This window comes from Pteropus alecto, unplaced genomic scaffold (genome assembly GCF_000325575.1).
Source record: "Pteropus alecto unplaced genomic scaffold, ASM32557v1 scaffold71, whole genome shotgun sequence".
Lineage (NCBI taxonomy): Eukaryota > Metazoa > Chordata > Mammalia > Chiroptera > Pteropodidae > Pteropus > Pteropus alecto.
The window spans coordinates 8,924,000-8,930,379 of record NW_006433024.1 but is presented as its reverse complement, the minus strand read 5'-3'; the positions used below and the strand labels follow the sequence as shown (position 1 = coordinate 8,930,379).

At 33.2% G+C, this 6,380-nt stretch overlaps 1 protein-coding gene and 1 pseudogene across 4 annotated transcripts in view; one reads left to right on the top strand and one right to left on the bottom strand.

Moving 5' to 3' along the window:
- The window catches only part of IMMP1L (inner mitochondrial membrane peptidase subunit 1), a 59,940-nt gene that overhangs the window by 10,069 nt on the left and 43,491 nt on the right, over positions 1 to 6,380 (top strand). The gene's annotated exons all lie outside the window — the stretch shown is intronic.
- LOC112476606 lies at positions 36 to 2,191 on the bottom strand (annotated as a pseudogene).

The following is a 6,380-nucleotide window of genomic DNA, read 5'->3' as shown; positions in this document are numbered from 1 at the left end:
TATGTATGTATATAAATTTTTTTTTTTGGCAAACATTTTTATATTTTTATTGGAAATGTTTTTGTTATTTTGCGTCAGAAGGGTACGTACAGAGATCTCAAAAGTAAAGAGAGGGCTGTCTTCAGTGTACTGGAGAATTTAGGAATAGGAGGGCTTGTGAGGAATTTAGATGTAGCAGTGATCAGGGTGGGAGCAAGGTGCCTGGGGACAGGTTTGTGGTATTTCAGAGTAAGTAGTAGGCTGGAAAAATGGCAGGAAGGGACAGCGCTCTTCAGAAAACGGGATAGGCTAGAGGTGGAAGGCATTATGCTGATGGCGCCTACCACAATGTGGTCAGAAAACAGTGGGGGAAATCAGGTGAGTTATCTAGTCTGCACTGCCTGCAGGTCCCTAAACCTGATGCTGTCACAGTCCTCATATTGTATCTCTTTGAATAAGTTTCAGGGCAGAATCTCAGAGCCCCTTCTCAGTAGGGAGAGAGGCAATCCTGCTGCTGCCACAGCCACTGCTCAGCCTGCTCTTCTGCATGGTGAAGGGTGGAGGAAATTCCCGATGATATATGGCGCAAGTCTTGCAGCAGTATAGAAGTCCAATTGCAGGAGGTCCTTGAGTACATTTTTGGGTCCAGGTCCTCAAAAGTCACAACTCATGGAGTAGAGCCCGTAGAATGTGGCTTTGACATTCAGGTTGCAAAAGAGGTCTCGAGGGTTTTGCTCATATGTGTTGAAGGTGATGAGGGTGATGTCTTTGCTGTGCTTGGGCTTCTCCCAGCCTAGGCTGTAAGACAACACCCACTCCTGCTGGGGCTCCAGCTGTGTCCCGACTCCTGCACCATTAGGCATATGTCATCTTTTAACAGCTGGAAAAAGTCTTTGCTTTCTACTGAGATCCCAGTGTTAGCATTCCACTTAGTCACATGTTATCCTGGCAGGTGGCAGCTGCAATCACACTCATGAAAGGTGGTTAGGAAGGTGGAGCTCAGGTGCAGACCCTAACTCCAAACTCATAGCTCATGTTTAATACTGACCTGTGCCTGGAGACTGTAGCTACCTTCATGCTTCCCTGTTGGTACCCTTGACTCTGGTGCTGTTCTGCGGTGCTGGCTAGGGTGCCAGATGGTATGGGTGGGCTGGCTGGTGAGCACTATTGTCTGGAATCATATGTATTCTTTCCTCCTTTACTCAGTATTATATTTTAAAGATCATCTATGTAGTTGCATATAATTTTATTTTATTCATTTTCATTATATATTATTCTTTGGAATGAATACAACAACGACCTTTTATTTCTTCTATTGTTGGTGGATGTTTGGGTTGTTTCTACTATTTGGCTATTATAAGTGACATTGCCATGAACGTTTTTTTCATGTGTTCTTTTTTATATGTGTCAGGTGGAAAAATTAATATATTTTCAGCTTAAAGAAAATTGATTATAGTGGTATTTTAAATTAATTTAAGTGAGTACATGAGAAATTTGTTATAAAGTCACATTAAATATTGGACAAAATTCTGAAATGATTATAATTTCTTTCGCTCTAAGCCTTAAATATAAGTAAAGTGAGCCATAGTTTGTGGTAGTTTAAAGAAATAGTATACATATAGGTAGATAGATATAACATAGATATAGGACCTAATGCAATAGCTCTGTGTTTTACTTTATTAGCACATTTATTGTTTTCTATCATGTTATGTTTTCTATAACCATTTTACTGATGAAGAAACTAAGGAGGGTTAGAGGGATTGAGTCACTTGAACAAGGATATTTAGCAAGTTGGAGCTAGAGACCAGACCAACCTGTATACTTAGCAGTTGCAACTTAAAGAAAACAAAGTGAAAAGTGAAATCAAGATATTTTCTTGAATGTGTCCAGCCATTTAAGTGGAAAATTTGCCTGACTTGCTTTCAGAAATTATCAGATATTCTTTTGACTATTAACCAAGAACTGGCTTAGCACAGGGAATATTATGTTTAAAGTACCCAAAATGTTATTGCACCTTCTCACAGTTCAACTTTCAAAAGTAGAATATTCTAACTTTGAGAATTTTACTTCGAGTAATTCCTCATCTATTGGGCTGTTGTTAATGAATGGTATATTCCTCATCCGTTAATTTTGTGGATAATTGAACCTTTTCCTTTAATGTGCCAAAATTTGTTCTGTAGGAATGTTTTATAAGATTCTTCTAAAATCTGAAATTTACCCTTCCGTTTTCCTAAGCAGGACAAACTGAGTATAATTAAAATTTTTATTTTGTTTTGTTGGCTTAGAGTCGTCATTGTGAACATGAGTCATTTCACAGAATTTATGTGATTTCCTCAGAGATTGTTGTGCTGTGTAGGACTGTTCTAAATTGTACTAGACTGATAAGCTTTTATGTCCTGGGTACTACTTGTGATGTGTTTTGTTTTGTTTTGTTTTGTTTTGTTTTGTTTTGTTTTGTCTGTTAGGTAATTCTTGTCTTTTGCTAGCAATGCGTTAATGTCGACTCTAATGTTAAAATCGGCATTTGCCTAACATTATAGTTTGCTAGGTGAGAGCTTAAGGATGGTTCTGCCCTATCTTCTAACTAGGGACATATATGGCAGCTTTTTAAATTTTACATTGAAGTCTGCAACTAGACTAGTCACTTTGTTTCAGGGGACTGAGATTATTTTACAACTAATTTCTGGATGATTGAAATGAAACATAGATTGCATATATTGGTGTATTCTTATTTGGGGAATAAAAATTATCATGTACATGTTTTTTTTTTACAAAACAGTGATATTGAAACTGGATTTATTTAAGGATTCCTTCAAATAAGAAGTCCAATGGACTTAAGTGATTGTTTTTAATTATAAAATATTTGATATGCTGGGCAATGAAATAAAAACAATGTATTAGGTGACACTACCCATTGAAAATGTCAGTCATAAAGATTAAACCACCTTTGAAATGATAGCTTTTTAAAGGAAAATATAGAAATAACATGAATTTGGCTTCAGGAAAACATTCATTTAAAAGTGAAATGCATTTGACTGCTTACCCAATTATAAACTGTTGAATGTGAATTAAAAAATACTGTGGAGGGGTATGTTTGTTTTTAGATGACAGGAGTATTGGGAAGATAGACAATTGCTATCCTAGGGCAATAGGCATAAATATGATTTCTTAGTGAGATTTTTTTTTTTAATTTGAAAATTTATTTGCTCTTAACCTTAATAAGTCAACAAATTTTACATGCACATTTAGGGAAATAAAAGAGTTTCATGTAGTTAGTTTTTTTTTTTTTTTGCAATGAGAACATGTTTGAGAATTTGCCTTATGAACAAAATATCTTGGAGCCCCAAAGAGAGGAATAGCTTTTTCTAGGATACATCTGAGATCCGTATGTAGTGGAAGTGCAAAATGACACAACTCCCATAAATTGGCAATTTCTAGAAGAAGATCAATGCATTTACTCATTTGTCTCAGTACCAATTATGGGAATTACAGATATACTTGTGTACTTATAAAACGACATGTATGGGAGTTTTCACTGTCAATTTTTTTTTTGTAGTAGCAAAAGATTGGAAACATCCCTACTGCCTACTAGTAGGGTACTTGTTAAATAAACTATGGCATACCGATACAATGAGATACTCTACAGCTGTAAAAAAGAATGTTCCCTATATGCGGATTTGGAAAGTTTTCAAACATACGTCGTTATTTGAAAAGAGCAGAGTTCAAACAGTGTATAGTAAGACTACTTTTTGTGTAAAAGGGAAGGGAATAAAAATATGTTTTTAGATTTGCTTACGTTTGCATAAAGAAAACCTGGAAGGGTATACAAAATATAAATCCTGTATGCCAGTAGGTAAGAAAAATAGTAGATGAGACTTTTACTGTATATCTTTTAGTTTGTTTTAATTTTTGAATATGTGAATCTGTTGCTAGTTAAAAATAGTTTTATTTTACTTGTAAATCAAGTGAGAGAAAAAGGGCAAGCCTACCATATTTTCCACAAAATTAGCCAATTTTAATCCTTTATCCCCAGAACCTGGCAGATAGTAAGCACTGAATAAATATTTGTTATACAAATGAAAAATGAACTCTCTAATCTTTTGATGATCTCTTTTAGCTTATTTCTTAAAGCATTTTTTCGATATGAGAAAAACAGCATTGTAAATTTATTGATTCTAGTATAGAAATAAGGGAAAATATTTAAGTGGGAGATAATAAGTTATATAGTTTATTATCATGTTATAAAGTTTCATTTAATTAATATGATATTGATATTAAAGAATGAATTATATTTTCTTTATCTTCATTGAAAAGTAGAAGTTTTCAAGAGATTCCTATTAGATAATAAGCTTTTATAACAGAAGCTTATGAAATTTGAGGGCAAGGGGAGAAATGGCAAACATATTTTTTATATTGCTTTTTCTTCTGTGCTACTTTAGTTTCCCATATAAGGACAAAATTTCAGTCCTAAGACTATATATTAGACTCTCTATTATAATAGCAATAGCAGAAGCTACTCCTGACACAAAGGCCAGATATCTCTGAAAATATGGTACTATAGGTTGGGGAATGGGAGGAGGATAATAAGGTAAATGGCTGTTACTCCTCCATTTATAAGAGTCCATGATTTTATCTCAGCTACTGAGTTGAAAATTTGATTATTCAAATAAGCAGTAACAGAACTCTTGTTTTTTTTCTTTAGATAATATATATGTCAGTTCCTAAATTTCTCATGATAAAGATTTTGACTACCTTTGTATGTCTGTGTATTCGTGTATAAAACTGCCTTTTTAAAGAAAGCTGTATACAGAAAAGTGCACATATTATAAGTGGATGGCTCAATGAACTTTCTAGAAGCCAAATACACTGATGTAAGCAGCACCTGGATAAAGAAAAAGAACATTATCAGCACTCTAGAAGACACCTTCATGTTCCCTTCCAGTTCACTATTTCCCTCCCTGCACTAGGATAACCACTACCCTGACTTTTAATAGCATAGTTTTGCTTCTTTTTGTGTTTCGTATATAGAATTTACAGTTTATATACGTTTAGTTTCCTTTGCTCAGCTTTGTCTGAGATTCATCTACATTGTTGCATATAGTTGTACTTTGTTTATTTTCCTTGCTGCATATCATTATATGACTATATCACAACTACTTTTATCCATTTTGTCAATGGCCATTTGGGTGATTTTCATATAACACTACTATAAACATTCTAATACCTATCTCTTGATTAATATATTACATGTTTCTTTAGAGGATATATCTAGGAGCAAAATTACTGGATCATGAGTATATATAGATGTACAACTTTAATTCATATTGCCAGTTTTGTAAAATGGTTATACTAGTTTATACGAGAGTTCTAGTTGCTCCACGTCTTTACCAACACTCATTCTTTTCTCTACTTCTTCTATTTTTCAAATTTTGGTGTATATAAAATAGTAAACTACTAATTTTTATTTTCTAGTTCCCTGATGATTAATGAAGTTTAACACCTTTTCATATGTATTTTGCCTATTTCATTATTCTCTTTTGGGAAGTGCCTTTTCACTTGCCCACTTTTCTGTTGTTTTATAGATGTTCTTTATATATTTGGAATATGAGTCCTTCATTGAATAGGTATTGCAAACATTTCTCCTATTCTGAGGTTTGCCCTTTCATTCTATTAATAGCACTTTTGATGAACAGATGTTTATGACTTTAGTCTCATTTGTCATTTATGTTTACTGCTTTTCACATCTTGTTTAAGAAATATTTGTCTACTCCAAGGATGTTCTGTGTGTTTTCTCTAAAAGTATTATCGTTTTACCTTTTAGATCTGTAATTTTAGACTGTATTTTTATGTTAAGAAGTTTTGTTCTGCTTTTTAGACTCAAGAATCTATATCTCTAGACAGACAAAGGTGGTAAATTTATGATAATAACCATAATCATGCACTTTTTACAAAATACCCCTTAAGAAAACTGTGTTTACCTAATTGTCTCAACTGCAGCTTTAAAGTACTGCTTTATTTTGTTTGCCTTGAAGAAGAGTCTACAATTTCTGAGGTGGTAAAATAAATGCTATTATTTATTTTTAACATACTAGTATTCATAAAAATGTTTAGCCATGAAATAAAAATTTGGTGAAATATTTACAGATACAATCCCAGTTATCTCATTTGGGTATAGTTCACGCTGTTAAAGTTCACAATATTTAATTGAGGGAAAAGTTAAGTTTTAAACTTTTATCACCAAAGCAATATGAATTGCTCCTATTATATTTGAGAATTATTTTGATAAGCATCTTTTTAATTATTTTGATATTAAATAGGTTTTTTGTGAACATTCATTGATTACAAGTTATGAATATTTATAAGGCCTTCAGTGATACTTCATATTATTCAGAAATATTTGA